Source organism: Diabrotica virgifera, chromosome 4 (genome assembly GCF_917563875.1).
Source record: "Diabrotica virgifera virgifera chromosome 4, PGI_DIABVI_V3a".
NCBI classification, from domain to species: Eukaryota; Metazoa; Arthropoda; class Insecta; order Coleoptera; family Chrysomelidae; genus Diabrotica; species Diabrotica virgifera.
In genome coordinates this window covers 61,355,903-61,375,064 of record NC_065446.1, presented here as the reverse complement: position 1 = coordinate 61,375,064, position 19,162 = coordinate 61,355,903, and the positions used below count along the sequence as shown (strand labels likewise).

At 31.6% G+C, this 19,162-nt stretch overlaps 1 protein-coding gene across 1 annotated transcript in view; it reads left to right on the top strand.

The window, feature by feature from the left end:
• LOC114337974 (probable chitinase 10) overlaps positions 1-19,162 on the top strand; it is a 148,391-nt gene that overhangs the window by 94,794 nt on the left and 34,435 nt on the right. The gene's annotated exons all lie outside the window — the stretch shown is intronic.

The following is a 19,162-nucleotide window of genomic DNA, read 5'->3' as shown; positions in this document are numbered from 1 at the left end:
TTATTTTTGTTTTTGAGATGTTTATATTTAAACCAACATTTTCTGTAGCTACAACGAGTTCTTGTACCATCTCTCTTGCCATACCTAGATCCTCAGCTACTATGACTATATCATCGGCGAAACGTAAGTTGTTTAGGTATTCTCCATCTATTTTTATTCCCTTTGTCATCCAATCCAAACTCTTGAAAGCATGTTCTAAGACCGTATTAAAAAGTTTAGGTGACATTGGGTCTCCTTGTCTAACCCCCCGTTCTATTTTTATGCGATTACTGTTAGTATGTAATTTGACAGTGGTTGTTGCCTGTAAGTATATTTTGTGTAATAATTTTGTATACCTATAATCTAGCCTGCATTCTTTAAGCGCCTGTAATATTTTGCTAAGTTCAACTGTATCAAAGGCTTTATGAAAATCGATAAAAACTAGAACTAGGGGTTTATTGTATTCCACTACTTTCTCTATCAGGGTTTTTATACTTTGTAGATGGTCATTTGTTCCGTAATTTTTTCGGAATCCTGCCGGTTCTCTTGGTTGATAAGTCTCTAACTTTCTTTCCATTCTCTTAACTATTATTCGCGTAAATAACTTATATAAATGGCTGAGGAGGCTAATCGGTCTGTAATTCTCTAAATTGGCTTTGTCTCCTGCTTTGTGTAATAGAATCATAGTAGCGTTGTTCCAGTCTGTTGGAATATTGGCGTTGTGAAGGCAGATATTGAAAAGTTGTTTAATTTTTTCAAGTAGTATATTTCCTCCAATTTTTAGTGCTTCTGATACTATTCCATCTTCACCTGGGGTTCGATTATTTTTCATTTTCTTCAGAGCCTCTTTGATTTCTGATTTTGTTATATCGGGCATTAAATCCGATCCTTGATTTAATACTCCAGTTTTTACTGTAATTGGAGGTTGCGCATTGTCATCTTTTTTTCTTGATTTGTATAACTCTGTGTAGAACTCTTCGACTATTGTTAATATTTCATCTCTGTTTGTAGTTTCTTTTCCAGTTCTGTTTCTTAGTTTGTTGATTTCTATTTTTCCTTTTTGTACGCTTACGTTCTTCAAAACTTTCATGTTCTTATTTTGCTCTATTGCTTGTTTTGTTTTTTCTACATTGTAGTTTCTTATGTCTTTTCTTATTGACTTTGTGATAGTCTTATTTATTTGATTTAGCGCTTCTTTGCTGGAACTTGTATCTCCTTTCATCTGTCGTCTTAGTTCTATAAGGGTTTTAGTAGGTTGACTTAGTTTTTCATCTTTTTGGTTTGTTGGACAGTATTTAGTTTGAGCCTGTTGTATTGTGGTGATTATTTGCTTGTTCAGTATATTAATGTCTGTTGTTGTTGTATCTTTCAATGTATCATTAATATATTTTTCGAACTCCTGAATATTAGTTGGTTTTACCCATTTCTTTGGGTGTTTCTTATTTATCATTTTGAGTCTTTCCTTTTCGATCGATATCGTTATTTTAGCTCTTACTAACCTGTGATCACTGCTTGTGCTGAACTGGTTTAACACATTTACGTCTTTAAATAATTCTTTTTTTATTTGTTAAGAAATAGTCGATTTCGTTCCTTGTTTTAACAATATCGCTGTAATAATATTGTTGCTAGAAAGGTAAATGTCATTATATACCGGATGTACGAATCAAACTGCGTTTTTTTCTCAAAGTTCGCACTACCCTGTGGACTATTCTGGCATTTATAAAATACTGAAATTAAAACCTAACTATAGCCTCAGGTTTTCTTAATATTCTGTTTTTAGATTCATACGCTTATGTTGGATAATAACAAAGTTAAGCATTTTAACAACTGGCCATCTTCGTTACCAGTACAGGGTGTTTGTAAATAAGTGCGACAAACTTTAAGAGGTAATTTTACACAAGAAAATTATGACAGTTTGCTTTATAATCATATGTCCGCAAAGGCTTCGTTTCCGAGATACGGGATGTTCAATTTTTTTTACAAACTGACGATTTATTTTGTTGCTTTAAAACCAGTTGAGATATGCAAATCAAATTTTGTGCGCTTTAAGACGTAGTTATTGCACATTTTTGACATACAATTAAGAATTTAATATTCCCCTTTGGCGCGCAAACGGGTATTATGACCGATCGTATTACCCGTATGTACGCCAATGGTGAATATAAAATTCTTAATTGTATGTCAAACAAGCTGAAAATGCGAGCATTATCATAACGAAAACTTTGTCTATATACCTATTTAAATTCATAATATAGAAAATTGCTATTACGAAAAACTGTTTAGAATTAAAAATTATGTTTTAATGTGCAAGTACATCATTCTAATTTAAATGTGAACTATAAAGATACTTTACTCGAAATTCATATTTTTTTACATACCTCGTATAAAATTAATAAAATTTTATTCATGATGGTTGCATCATAAATATTAGACCAAGAAGAGATTTTTATGAAGAATAACTTTTCTTCGTCAAATTAAAAATACAAGAGTTATAAATGAAAATGATGTTGGTATCCATAATTTGAGAAAATTCGTCAAATATTTTTTTCCATTAGAAGGATGTAATTTCATATATCAGAACATACTTTTTTATTCCAAACCACATTTTATATAACAATTTTCCAATATTGTAAAATAAATAATACATACATGATAAAGATACTTTTATTGATGAACTTTACTTGGATCTACAGACCTAGCGAGTCTCGTAAATTCCACGGCTTTACGCCACGCTTCACGCAACCGTATTTGCGTACTTGTGTTTTGAGTTGTGTGCGCTGGTCACTGGTCGAGTGGAGTAACAGATAATTTACCAAATTTAAATATAATCGTTTCTACTGATTCATTATTAATATAGTATAATATGTATTATTGCTTTCAAAATATACTTAAATTGTATTTTTATACATTTATTGCACATATTATTTTATATAATAATTAAATTCACTATAAAATGTCATTTATATTTTATTAATAGCTAAATAATTTAAAATTTAGTTTGACATTCACGAAGTGTCAAACTCAAATGTAAATAATAACATTTGCTTTGCTTAACAAATTCAGGTTTAAAAAGTAGCCTACTTCCTAATCAAAGATTTCAGCTGACGTTTAGTGCCTGGTAGGAGATAACCGGATTGTGACGTCACATTTTCGATTTTGAGATCGATTATCTCGAAGACGGTTAGAGAAATCAAAATGCCGTTTTCAGATTTGGATTCAGAAGACAAAACTACATAGAAATCCATCGATACGTCTGCTCTAAGTATTGCAGGAGCGGCGACGCAATAACACACAGACTTTTGCAAATTTATAAACGAAAAGTTTTCGTTGAAAATGTGCAATACCTACGTTTTAAAACCCACCAAATTTGACTTGCATATCTTAAATGGTTATAAAGCAATAAATAAATAGTCAGTTTGTAAAAAAAATTGAACATCCCGTATCTCGTAAACGAAGCGTTTGCGGACATATAATTATAAAGCAGTCATTATTTTCTTGTCTAAAATTACCCCTTAAAGTATTTCGCACTTATTTAGAAACACCCTGTACTGATAACGAAGATGGCCAGTTGTTTAAGTGCCTAACTTTTTTATTATAGTCCGATCAATGAACGCAAAACTTTTCGAAAAATTAAGGAAGGATGAAAATTTGGGAATAGGTAGTTGAAATTGTTTATTATTATATGAGAAAAAGTTTACAATTACGTATTTTTTATGGGAAATAAGCCACAATTTTACTAAAAAATGAATTTATTAACGTTTAGAAGCCCAAATCAGGTTTCGTTGTCAAAATACAAAATACTGTTGAGATAGTATTTTGTATTTTGACAACGAAACCCGATTTGGGCTTCGAAACGTTAATAAATTCATTTTTTAGTAAAATTGTGGCTTATTTCCCATAAAAAATACGTAATTATAAAAATGCCACAAGGAAATAGCTTCAGAACAACAAAAAGTTTACAATTCTACATCCCCTCCATTTTACAAAAATAGGGAAATACAGGGTGAAAACTATTTTCTAGGAGGTGAAAAAACATATGTTCAAAATAAGTCCGGAATTGGATAAAATGGCTAATTCTAAGCAACTTTTGTTCTATAGAGTTTTTCACTAAGTCAATAGTTTTGGAGTTATTTGCGAGTGAATATATTGATTTTTAACAAAAATAAAACATGTTTTTGGACGGTTTTTCGCAGATAACTAAAAAAGTAAGTATTTTAGCGAAAAAAATTTTCTTAGCAAAAATATAGCTTATAAAAACATGAAAAAAATTGTGTAAGCATGAAGACTCCAGACTCAGTAGAAGCAGAGTTGTAGCTAATGAAAAGTAGGTTCTTATTCGTCAAATTCCAAAGCGCATATTTCAACTTGAAATATCCAAAAAAACGGAGCACTTTTCGGGGAAAACTCATAACAGCTTTTTTAAAGTGTTTAAAAAAGGTGTATTCTTTTTTTCTTAAACTTCTAACATAAAAGTAAGTGAGTTACGCTCAAAATATTTTTGGTTCCTTTTATATTTTAATAAGAAAATCGCGAAAATCGTCCCCTAATTAGCTTCCCAAATAAAATTAATCGTTACCGCTTTACAAGTTACTTTACTTAGGTATTATTGATATGATCTATAAGTTTCATTGGTTCAAAGTGCTCATTTTTGAAAAAAATTGGTTTTGAAATAAAATATTTTTCTTTATTATGAAAAAAATAAATTTTTTTCAAGTTAACTTAAAAATTGTTAGTAATACCAAAAATTTCAAATAGTAATAAAAGTACGTTTTGATTTTCTGAATATTTTGGATTTTTTGTTTTTTTTCTTAGACAAAAATTGGTTATGCTATGGCTGTTCAAAATTTGCGTAAACTCGTGATTAGTTACTCGTTCAAGCCATTTTAACTACAGCCTTTTCAAAAATAAGCACTTTAAACCGATGAAACTTACAGATCATATTGGTAATACATAGTCAAAGTAAACTGTGAAGCGATATCGATTAAATTTATTTGGGGTGCTAATTAGGGGGTGATTTTCGTGATTCTTTTTACCAATAAATAAGAGGGAACAACAATATTTTGAGCGTAACTCACTTACCTTTAATGTTAGAACTTTTTTTGAAAAACAAAAATAAACCGTTTTTTAAAACACTTTAACATAGTTGTAATGCATTTTCCTCGAAAAGTGCTTTGTTTTTTGGTTATGTCACATTGAAATATTCAATTTGGAATTTGACGACGAAGAACCTACTTTTCATTAGCTACAACTCTGCTTCTGCTGGGTCTACAGAGTTTATGTATACAACATTTTTTTCAGTTTTTTATGAGCTACATTTTTGCTAAGAATATTTTTTTCGATAAAATACTTACTTTTTGAGATATTTGCGAAAAACCGTCCTAAAACATGTTTTTTCTTGTTAAAAATGAACATATTCACTCGAATAATAACAACTCGGCAAATAACTCGAAAAGTATTGACTTGATGAAAAAATTCTATAGAACAAAAGTTGTTTAAAATTAGTTATTTTTTCCAATTATGGACTTGCATTAAATGTATATAGGGTAACGGGTACAGTGATTGGCCACTTAAGGGATTTCAAATTGAATTAAAATTGTATATTGGTATATTTTAATGTGAAATATTTTGTAAGGGTTTTTTAATAACAACGAAACATCAAATTTTATAAAAACTCAGGTTATTTTAGTAAAAATAATAATGTACATAAAAAATTAACACAAATTTAAAAACATACAAAATTACACAGTTATTGGCCATGCAAACATAGTTATTGGCATATAGAATTACAGTTATTGGCCACTCATAAAATTTCTAATTTATTTTCTTTTTTTGTTTGTGCAGTTAGGGCACACAAAACTATTTATATTTTCAATTTCTTGTTGTTTTTTAACACAACTACCAATATGGGAGCCTCTGACACAAAATAAACATTTTATTCCAACTTTTGATTTAGAAATATTTTAGGAACAAGAATAGCACAATCCTGTATACAAAAGATTATTATTTACAGATACGTTGGTGTTGTCTGATTGTTTCACCAATATATCTGAGAGAATTTGTATTTTTTCATGTTCTGGATATCCCTCTGTTTCGAAAAATAACTTTCTTTTAGCCGACTCACCAGCACGTTTTTCTTTGCTGCTTTCCAAATTTGTACATTTGCTTTAGGAAGTATTCCTCAAAATTTCATGAATTCTTATTGTTGGAGACATCAAAAGATACGTTATCAATTGAGGGCAGAATAGTGTTTTCCTCTACAGAATCAGGAAATTGGTTCCGTGGCAGTTCGTGGTTTTCTTTGGCGTTAATCACTTCTGGTATATGTACTCTAACTCCACTTCTCAAAGTAGTGCTTTTAATTGTATGATCAAGAAGTGTGTCTGATTTAAAAGTATTTGTATCTACAATATCATCTGTATTTAGTGTAACATTTTCTTTATTCTTCACAACATTTTGACATTTTTTGCTCTCGGAATTGGCTCTTGTGGCAATTTTTTTTATTACTTTCTTCTTGGTTTCTTTATTTTGTTTACCTTTATTGTTTGCTTTTGCGTCAATTCGCTTTTGTTTTCGTTCTAATTTTATTTTTTCTTGTTCGTCTTTCTCTTCAATTTTACGCCTCTCTGCATTTTGACGATCTTAAGAAGTGAGCACGAAAGGCAACCGTTCTGTTTGCTTTTTACCCTTTCTTTCTGGGGTTTTTGGCCAAAAAAGAATTTGTCAATTGAGGTGTCAATTTTTTTATGTTGTCTTGATTTACTAAAGGCAGATTATCGGATGTCGATTGAATATCTAAAGTCATTGTATCTTCTGTGACAATAGTATCTTTTTGTTTGGGTTTTCTCGTCTAAACTTTAATACTGCCCGGTTCCAACTTGCCTTTAATGGTTTAAATGCAGCAACATCTGCAGGCTGCATAATTCTGGTCACATTGGGATATAATGCCACTAAAATAATTTGTAACTTTGGGCATAATTCACTGGTTTGAATGGTTAAGTGAGTTTTATGTCCATCAACGAACAAAATGACTGTAAATTTAGTGTTTTTTGCAACTAGGTACTTATATAAGACGTTTCCTGTGTATTCATAGAAGTTTTCATTCTTCATCCATCCCGTATCGCTACAGCCTATGCCCTATTCTCGAGGAACTGAATTTATAACATTGCTAGGAAGTTGTTTGTATGGGTAAATAATCATCGGTGCTGGTATTTCTTCAGATGCTGCAAACCTAAACATAACTGTCAAATTAACTTTTTAGTGATGTTCTATTTGATATACATTTTTGCTTCCCTTTACAGCCAACACTCGTTTATTTTTGGGACACAAGAGGAAGCAGGTTTCATCCCCATTAAAAACACGTGAAGGGTCTTGAAGAATATCAATGTAACGTTTACGGTGTAAATATTCTTGAACACCGGTGAACCATTTTCTTATATCTTTTTCAGACACAACTGAACTTGCTGGTCTTACCGCTTCTGGAGTTCGCTCGCTTAAATCTGGATGTCTCTTTAAAAAGAATCTATACCAACCTCTTCCGGGCCGATTGTCAGTAAAAGGATTAGCACGTGGTTTTGCATCAAGAAAACCTTTAACCGAGTCTTGTATATTTTCCACTCTTACTGGAAAACCTTTGTCTTGGCATGTTACGATCCAATTCTTTAAACGATTCTCATCCTCCAAAGAAAGAATAGGATTGGGACCAAGATTAGTTTTTTCATTAAATTTTTCGGTTGCTCTAAACTGCAGTGTTGCTCTTGGCACATTAAATTGTTCAGCGGCTTTCCGTTGGCTCATGCCATTTTCTATGGCCTGAAAAGCAGACTGAAGATCTTGTTCTGTATATTTTTTGTGATACGTTTTATCTTTCCGAATATTTGGCATTTTTTATTCTAAAAATAAAAAATCATTTAATAGTATCTAATAATATTATCTACAATACGGACGTTTAAAATTTGATTCAGATTGCCCGCATTGGCATTAATTTTATAACAACTAAAATAATTGTAATTTTATAAAAACGAATCCGGACAAAAAATATATTCTTATTACACATTACAGTTATTGGCCACCCTGTAGTTTAGTGATTGGCAGTCGGCCAACCACTAGTTATTGCCATAAAAAATAAGAAAAAATGCTTGAAATATGTTGTGTTGGGCCAAACTAAGCTAAAAGAGCCTAAATTATAATAAATATTTTAATTTAAAGTAGGTACAGTAATTGGCCGGTAGGCCAATCATTATAATGCGGACATATTTGAGATACAGTGCTTGGCCACTAAAATTTACCGCCAAAACATTATAACCTTACTATTAAAATCACCGATAACGTAAGATGTACCCCACTAAATCATCACAAAACATTAATATAAGTAGATACACAATATTATTAGCCACGATAACTCACCTCTTGAATGGCCTTCCTTAACAAATTCTTTAAAAAACTCTTAAAACTGGATGCACCTGTTAAGCTTCCAACAACACACGCTGTCACAACTAGACAATATTAACTGAGAGAGATAATGACTAGACCAAATATATAGCAATGTTGCCGAATTGCAATGCAAATACATTTATTTCCTTATACTTTCTAAAAATCTTAATATTTCGGATTTTTGTGAAAGTGGCCAATCACTAGTGACCGGCCAACAACTGTACCCGTTACCCTATTTCACCCCCGAGAAGGGGGTATCCCCTCCATTTTTGTAAAATGGAGAGGATGTAGAATTGTAAACTTTTTCTTATATAATAACAGACAATTTCAACTACCTGTTTCCAAATTTTCATCCTTCATTAATCTTTTTTGGGGTCAGATTTTCCTTTCATCGGGCTATTATCCAACATAAGCGAATGAATCTAAAAACAAAATGTTAAGAAAACATGAGGCTATAGTTAGGTTTTAATTTCAGTATTTTATAAATGCTGGAATAGTCCACAGGGTGATGCGAACTTTGAGAAAAAAAGACAGTTTGATTCGTACACCCGGTATACAACGACAGTTTACTTGTCTAGTAACCATATTATTCCAGCGATATTGTTAATGAATAAGGCTATAACATAATAAAAAAATCACTTAAATCGGACAACAGGTTTAGGATATCCTAGATATCAAAAATGACCAAATTTTCATTGGATCGATTTTTTTGCATCTGAGTGTATTATATAGGGTGAGGCAGATAACAGGCCTATTAGAAATATTTAGAGAACTAAAGGTAACAGAATCATGAAAATTGGAATGAAGGGGTTTTGAAGGGTGATCTATTTAACGAAAATATTTTCATCAATTTGCCATTTCCGGTTATACCGGAAGTTGCTTAAAACTTCGTTTTTTTAAATAGTACACCCTATATATTTTTACGTTTTTAGATTCTACTCGATGTCTCCTTTCTTAAAATATGCGGTTTTGTAATGTTATACAGGGTAGTTTAAAAGCTAATTACGTTTTTTTATTAATTTCGTAGCAAATTTCACACCCTGTAGAATTGTAATAGTAGGATATCAAAAACTCTATTTATGTTAAAATGATTTTTAATATAGTCTACTATTATTAAAAATTATTAGTATAGCTAAATGTTAAATTTTAGTATACAGGGTTGGTCGAAACTCGGAATGAGGATTTTCTGAATTTTCTTAAATGGAACACCCTGTGTTTTAGTATTGCAATGAAAAGACATTTTATGGTACTTTTTTATTTTTTAAGTATTCCCTATACCTAAATGATTTAATTTGTGCTTAATTTATAATCGCGCCAAGAATGTTCACTACGTAGGTATTTTGATAGCTCAACCATTATTGGCGATTTTAAAGATCAGTCTAGATTAATATGTATTTATTTCCGAAAAATTATTTGTGAATAAATATTTTCACGGCCAACCTAATAAAATTTCACCTATTTTTTGTTGAAATTAATGTTTGGATTGAAGCACCAATAACTCACAAATTAAAGCAGTTAGGTATAGGGAATGCTTAAGAAATAAAAAAGTAGCATAAAATGTCATTTCATTACAATAATAAAATATAGGGTGTCCCATTTAAGAAAAATCAGAAAATACTCTTTCCGAGTTTCGACCAATCATGTATAGTACAATTCAACATTTAGCTATACTAACAATTTTTAATAATAGTAGACTATATTTAAAATCATTTGACCATAAATAGACTTTTTGATGACAAACTACTACAATTCTACAGGGTGTGAATATTGCTAGGAAATTAAGAAAAAAAACGTAATTATCTTTTAAACTACCCTGTATAACATTACAAAACCTCATATTTTAAGAAAGAAGATATCCAGGAGAATCCAAAAATGTAAAAATATACAGGATGTTTCATTTAAAAAAAAACGAAGTTATAAGCCACTTTCGGTATAACCGGAAGTAGCAAATCGATGAAAATATTTTCATTAAAGAGATTACTCTTCAAAACCCCTTAATTCAAATTTTCATGATTTTGTTTCCTTTAGTTCTCGAGATATTTCTAATAGAACTTTTATCTGCCTCACCCTGTATAATCGGTTCACAACGTTCTACAACGTCTTCCGCTTCCCAATCGCCATTGTTCTCTATCGTAACATATGTCTTCGTTCAAACCTCTTTCTCTAATTTCTCTATGAATTCCCTCTATCCGGCTTTTCCTAGCACTTCCTCTTTTCCGACGTCCTTTTAGTGCCTTAGTACTCGCTGGGCTAATCTTTCGTCTTCCGTACGTTGTACGTGACCAAACCGTCTTAGTTGTTTGTTTTATGTCGTCAACTATAGTATGTCGTAAAGAAAAACGAGAAGGCCACTTAAAGTACAGATCACAACAAACACCAGAAGCTTACAATAACTACAAAAGAATAAGAAACGAGACTAAAGCATTAGAAAAGAAGACCAAAGACGAGTACTGGCGGGTTTTCTCATCAAAAATGGAAGCCTACTACTACGGACTGCAAAGGCAAATATGGAGATTTATTAAAACGCAGAGAAAAGAAATAAGAGAATTAACAGAAACCAACCAAATAGATGTCGATACCTGCACCGCTTATCTCACTCAATTGTATAAGGCAGGCGAAGACCAGGCCTTACCAGAAACTCCAGAAATAACAACCGAAAATATAATCGTCAAAACGGAGGAAATTAATAATGCATTAGAAAAACTGAGGAACCGAAAATCTCCATTACCGGACAAGATTCCAAACGAAATTCTAAAATACGGTGGAAACACATTAAATGGACAACTGAGGATACTTGTACAAATAATTTTTTCGGGTCATACCATACTTAACAGCTGGCGTACTAGCGCAACCATCTTAATGTTTAAAGGAGTGATAAAACGGCATCCGAATAATACAAAGGAATAAACCTGCTTAGTACCGTTCTGAAATTGACCACAAAAGTCATAACCATCAAAATCATCAACGAAATAGATGTAGAAGATAAACAACAAGGCTTTAGATCCGGACGATCCTGTAACGATGCAATTTTTATCGTCAGGCAAGTCTTGACATAACACTAGAATACAACGTCCCGGCTTACTGTTGCTTCATAAATCTGACGTAGTTCACATGTTATATAAACGAAACCTACCGTCAGATATTATCAAGACTATCGAAAACATATACAGCAGGAATAACATACAGACCAAAATTAATAACAAACTAACACAGCCGATACAAGTGGAAAGACGCATACGTCAAGGAGACTCATTTAGCCCACTGCTGTTTAACCTCATCATTGCAGACGATGCCATATTTATTGCAGAGAGTGAAGTTGCCTTCAGAGGCTTTTATATCAATTTATTGTAACAACAAGAAAGTTCAACATGATAATATCACCAAATAAATAAAAAAGTATGGTAATCTCTAAAGATCCAATAAGGTGCAAGCTGGAAATAGACAGCAAAATAATCCACCACGAAAGAAGTATCAGCTACCTGGGAGTGCTAATGCACAGCTATAAAGACACAGAAGCGGAAGTTGCCCAACAAGTAAACAAAACCAACAGAATAGCATATGTTAAACACACTATCTGGCTCAACACACATCTACGGACAGAAACAAAGGCCAAGATCTATAGGACAGTAGTTTGGCCAATTATGACTTACACTGCGGAAACAAGACCTGAAACCACAAGGACAAAAAGACTGATGGAAACATGTGAAATGAAAATAGTCCGAGATATCACAGGAAAATTATTATGGGATAGACAACGTAGCACAGACCTCAGGCAAAACTGTAATTTGGAGGATATAAATGACTGGACACTGAAAAGAAAAAAGAATGGTATAGCCATATAAGCAGCATGGGAGAAGGAAGACTAGAAGATAGCACGAGATAGATCACCAAACGGCCGAAGTAGTATAGGAACGCCATGGAAGAGATGGAGTGACAACTTTCACGTACTGATATCTATAATGACAGTTTTCAGAAACTAAAAACTTATGCATATATGAGATAGGGTAGATAATAGTTATTTAACCAACAAGTGTATTAATAAGGCCGATTAACAATTGAGATATTTTAACGCGTGAGCGGCGCGAGCGCGTTAATGTTCGAGATTGTTAATCGCCATTTTAATTCACGAGTTCGTTACAAAACTTTTCAATCAACCGTACTTTTCAGAAATAAAGATATGTCCATCTTTTGATTTTTCAAATACACAGAATTTTAAACAGCAAAGTAAATAATGACATACAATGACAGACAGTACTAACAGCGGCTACTGGATTTTAAATTTTTTAGTGGGAATATAAATAGGTATATGTTTGGTTGCCTTCACTACAGGTCACTGCCAATCACAGAGCGTTTAATTAATTTATGCAAATAGATAAAGGTTTGACCTTCGAACCGTTGTGGTGGGAACGGCCTTTTTCGCAATCTGAATCGTTCCACAATAACATAAACGAAATAAAATTAAAAACACAAATAAAGAAACAGAATGAGTAGCGAAGATAAACTAGAAAAGATGTTGAAATTGATAACAATACTAGCAGTCGAAATAAAGGAAATAAGGTCTGGTCAGCAGAAATACTTGGAAGAAATAGATACACTCAAGAAAGAAAATTCAAACATAAGAAAAAAAACGAAGAACCGAAGAAAAGTATGCAATTATTCAAGGGAAAAATGAATAATCTAGAAAGAGAAAAATTAAGAAACAATGTCATAATCCAAGGCATAAAAACTGAAACGAACAAAGAAAATGAAATGAAAACTGAAATAAAGAAATTTATCGAAAATCATTTAAAGGTTGATGTTAATGTCAAAACACTGCCTAAACTCTAAAATAGTACGTGCTTGTTAGTAATGGATGAGAAAAAAGAGAAAATCAAAATAATGCAGAATAAACATAAATTGAAAAAATACAAGCAAAATAAAATATACATTAATGATGACATGTCAAAATAAGAGAGAAGTACAAATGAAAATTACTAAAATTGCCAAAGAAGAAAGAGACAGAGGTAATATTGCTAAAATAGGTTTTAGAAAGCTGTTAATTAATAATCAGAACTAGAAATGGAATGAAATAACCGAAAAACTCGAAGAGATGCCAAAAAACTAAGTACATTGAATGATGGCAATGAGACGACAAGGCAAAGAAAACGGCAAACGAGAAAAACTGATAACAACGAATTAGAAAGAAATGAAAAAAAAATGAAACTAGCAACATGGAAGTAAGAAGTATAAAGGGCAAAGAAAGCGAGTTAGAAGAAGAATTTATGGAAACAAAGCTAGATTTACTAGCAATAACAGAAACAAAAAAGAAAGGCAGTGGCACATACAAAACAGAAAATGGTAATAATTTTATCTACAGTGGAGTCACCGAAAATACCAGAGCAGCAGCAGGAGTAGGGTGTATAATAAATAAGAAGTGGGAAAAAGAAATCTATAATATGGGAAGCAAAATCAGAAAGAATATTAATAGTAGTAATGAAGAATAAGATTAATAAGAAGAATAATAAGAACAGTAATAATTGTATATGGTCCAAATGAAGATGACAGTGTCAGCAAGAAGGAAAATTTCTGGAATGAATTAACCCTAGCAGTGGAAGACGCAAAAGGAAAAATAATCATAGCGGGGGATTTCAATAGCAGAGTTGGTAAAAGAGATGAGATATATAAAACGGTTCATGGGGAAGAAACTAGAAACTATAATGGTAAAAGAATGATTGAATTTTGTATGCTACAGAACATGATAATTACAAATACATTTTTCCAACACAGAGATATACACAAATTCACGCGAGAAGTAATAAGTAGAGGAGAAAAATCCGTAATCGACTACATATTGGTACAAAAGGATGACTATAAAAACGTGGTAGGTACCAGAGCAAGAAGGGGACCAGAAATCGGTAGTGATCACTACCTATTAGTAACAAAATTAAAAGTAAAGAACGAAATTGGAAATGATAAGTAAGAAATGAAGCAAAATCAAACGGAATATGAAACAATTCGTTCATATAAACTAAAGAATCCAGAAGTTGCCAAGATGTATAGAGCAAATGTGACAGAAGAACTAAAGAAAATTGAAAGAAATATGGAAAATCATACACTGGAAAAAATGTGGTACACCTCTAAGACCATTATATTAGATAAAGCAAAAGAAACATGCGGAACTTACAGAAAGAGTAGGAATAAAAAGCAAACAGATTGGTGGACCATCGAAATTAAAGAAGCAGTAAAGACGAAGGAAATTGCTTGGAAACGATATCTCACTAATAAAAGAACAGATTATTACGATCAATATAAAGAAATAAGAAAACACGTAAAAGATTTAATAACAATATCCAAACAAAATAAATGGAAAGAACTTGGAGAAGAAATGGAAATAAATTCAAGAGAAAACCAAAAACTTTTCTATAGGGTGCTCAAAACCATTAGAAAAGGAAGTAAACAAGATAGTAGGTATATCAAAGACCATAAAGGAGATATATTATCCCAAGAACAAGAAATAATGGAGCGATGAGAAGAATATTTTGAGAAATTACTGGAAGCTAATGAAAAAGTTGAAACAGTTGTAGATAAACCCAGTAACATGAATGAACACAATGACCAAGAAGAAATAAGTATAGAAGAAGTAAGAGAGGCAATTCAAAATCTGAAATATGGGAAAGCTCCTGGTAAAGATAAAATCACTGCAGAGATGCTAAGAAACATAGGGCAAATAGGAGAAGAAATACTAATGGAAATATATAAAAAAGCATGGAGGGAAGAAATTACACCAATACATAAAAAAGGAGATTGCAAGGACTGTAATAATTACAGAGGGATAACACTAATTAGCACTGCTATGAAAGTTTTTGAGCCAATAATTAATAAAAATTAACAGTAATAGTTGAAGGTAATATGGAAAAATCACAAAGTGGTTTTAGAAAAGGCCACCGTACACAAGATCCCATATTTACAGTCAAGCAGTTGATGGAAAAATCGCTGCAACAACAAAAGAAAATATATTATGCATTCGTAGATATTGAAAAAGCCTTTGACCGAGTTACAAGGAAAAACAGTAGAACATTCTATAAGATAGAGACGTCAGTAACAAATTAATAAGAATAATTCAATATATATAAAATAAAAACAAGAACTACATAATAAGAAATAACAAGATATCAGAATCATTTACAACGGGTAAGGGACTAAAGCAAGGAGGGGGAATGGGTCCATTATTATTTAACATATACTTAGACGAGATCATAAAGGAATATAGAGTAAAGGCTAAAAAATTATATGTAGGACATAGAAATTTACAAAAAGTAGAAATATCTGAATGATCTTTTGCTGATGATGTAGTACTAATAGCGGACACTAGAAACAACTTACAGTAAAATCTAAATCTCTGGAATGAAGTTCTAGAAGAATATGACATGAAAATCAACAAACAAAAAACAAAGTATTGGTTAATGATGAAAACCCAGAGATATTGAATATAGTGATTCAAGATGTTAACATAGAACAAGTAAAATCGTTTCAATATCTAGGGGTCGAAATAGATGCAACAGGAAGAACTGAGTTAGAAATCAATAATAGAATAGACAAAACAATGAAGCTTTATTATGCAATGAACGAGAAATTCATCAGCAAAAGCGAAATGACGCAAAAAACAAAAATGAACGTGTTCAAGTCGATATTCAGGCCTATACTAACCTATGGGTGTGAAACATGTGTGTTGGATGAAAAACAGAAAAGCAGAATCCAAGCAGTCGAGATGAAATATCTAAGAAGAGTTAAGGGTGTGACCAGATATGATAGATTAAGAAATACTGATATACGAGAAGATCTAAATATAGAAGCTGCTCTGGAATACATTGAAAAAAGACAACTTAGTTGGTGGGGACACTTGCAAAGAATGGACAAAATGAGACAAGTGATGTAGGTTTGGGAAGCAAAGATACAGAAAAGGAAGAAAAGAGGACGACCAAGAACAACATGGGATGGGGTAGTAAGAAGAATACTAGAAAAGAAAAGAATAACATGGAGAGGGGCAACCAATGTGGTAAAGAATCGAAAAGAATGGGAAAAGTTTTTAAATGATTATTATAGATACTAGTAATTATAATGTAGAAATTGAAAACCCGACACCGTAAAGTATAAGGGTACTGTTTATATATGCCAGCAATGTATGTTGTGTTGCCTATAATGAAATCGTTCATTAATAGAAAATCATTCATTAATAGGGGTCATTAATCAATGATTTTGAGGGTGTTTAAATTGATCATAAATGGACGGTCGACGGAAAAATTAATTAAAAACGTAGGCCCGAAATTTGGCGCCTACACACTTAACGCTTTAAAGTATGCACACCATTGCTTATTTTAATGGGATAATGATATTATTGTTAATAATTTTTTTTGTTTCAGGATAATAACACAAAATAGCAAACGATATTGCTAATATTGTACGTTTCCTTAATAATTATTAAATCTTAATAGTACATGCTTCTTTTTATTATCATGCAATAGGTATTCCCATAAAATATTTATATATTGCAATAATTGCTTGCCAATTTGTTATTGTATTAAATTATTATTTTTATTGCAAGGAGGAATGCATTGTAATGTCTTTCTAATATATAAATTGTTATTATAGTTTTTTGTAAATAACTAAGTAATTTCTGTTCCCCCATTTTTGGGAGGGATTTGATCCTAATCCAAATAGTCGACGATGAATAAAGAATACAGCAGAGTTGAAGACATAGTTAACAGCTACTTCCTACCCACCTTATCTGGAGCCAATATTACTTTGTTTTATGATAAATAAAGATGATTAGTTTTTCCTATGTTTCATTTGTTCCAATAAACATTTTCATTGTTAATATTTTCGATTAAGGCATGGCGAACTTACATCTGAGAAACTGATCAAAGCAAAACGTAAACCGTAATTAGGTAGTTAATTTCACTCTTCTCAACTAACTGCCCGATAGAGCGGTGCTAAAAAAGTCAAGCTGATAGTTCCGTTTCGCTATAATTCAGAACAGTTGCGATTGGAAATTACAAGAAAAACAAAACAAAAATTATTCATATCGGGCTATATGATCCAATCCCGCAACCGGCCTAAATGTTAAAAAAAAATTAAAATTCACCTTTCTTCAAAACTTTTAAATTATCCTCCATGTACGTTTTATTTATGGCTATAGTAAAATTTATTTACAGTTTGCATGGTTGATTAAAAAAAATAGTTTACGCGTTTCACGAATATCGTCCAATCGCGCAAAGCCAATCAAAATCTATAAAAATTTGAAATTTTTCATGATTTTGATAAATTAAACAAAACAATTAAACAAAAAAAAAACTTGAATATCTAGGCCACATATTAAGACACGATCACAAACCATACATACTCTAGACATTCCACGACCATATCAACCTTTTGGATCGAATTAACGCCATCTCTTGATTGGAAAGGCAACTAAATTTACAAATTATAGTGTTGATGAAATTTTGCAGGAAACTAAAACAGAAACACAATTCAATGTTTTATCCCATAATTATAGTAGGTATATCTTAAAATTTCCTTAAAAGTTCAATCTAGATAAAAAAATACTAAACGTCTTAAGTTCTGTCTAAATTTATGGTAGTAGGTAGTATTGTAATCCGTCCTGAAATACTAATATAAACAAAAATCACAGCTTTACTGAAAACTTCAAATATTCCAATTTGTTTTCAAAATGCTAAACACTACTGCCATGTGTCATGTTAAAGCACTATTTTTGTATAAAATCAAGGTTTAATATTTAAAAATCCACAAGGAAGAACTTCCTGTAGTTGGCTGTATACCATTAATTACAAGTGAAATTTAATAAAAAATTTTCTTCTTGGTAAAAGGTATATTAGTTTAAAAAGCCCTAAAGGGCAACAAACATATGAACAAAACTTTCTCGCTCTGTAACAAGAGCATCATCAGTGTTACCTAAAATAAGTATAACCACATTAATAATTAAGCAAATGTTAAAGTTAAAATGATGACCAAGCTAAAAGGAACGTTTGGTTATACTTACAAGAACATGGTGAGCTAACCAAAAAATACAAAAGTCAAAGCCTTTCAAAAAACAGACAAAAGTCTTACCTATGTAAATGAAAACATCGAAAAATCCAAAGGATGGATAAAATTCCTAAGGATACGGCCCTAGGGCAACATATGACTCCCACACGTTGTAAGTGGGTCAAAAGGTAACTAGGTCATTCTGTTATAAGAGGTGGCAGGCAACTAATAGATGAAACTTCAAAAGCGAATATGTCTGATGTCAGGACGACAATTGTCAATGATTGAAGTTTTATGAAATTTTGGTTAGGCAGCTACTTTAAAAGTTATTTATGGTACAAGCAATGATAACAGCTAACATCAGTGTGTTGGATTTATAAAATTACAAGAACTTATTGCGAATAAATTATCTAAGATTTATAAAATAATGGGCGAATTTACAATTCCAAAATCATCAATGAAGTGTATATAAATTTATGAAGTGAAGATAGGCAAACCAAAATACATGTGGCATGTTTTGCGGTTTGTGTTAAAATTAGATAATTAATATTTGTGAACCAACACAAATGATGGTTGATAAAAAAGGCTGCATGAAGATGAGACAAGTGAATAGGGGTTGTGATTTAAAATGCTGAGGAATATTGTAAATGCAAAAAAACTTTTTTATAGTTAATAGGATATAGATGGATTCATCAACACCAATTTAAGTGACTGGAAAGGTTGTTTTAAAGCT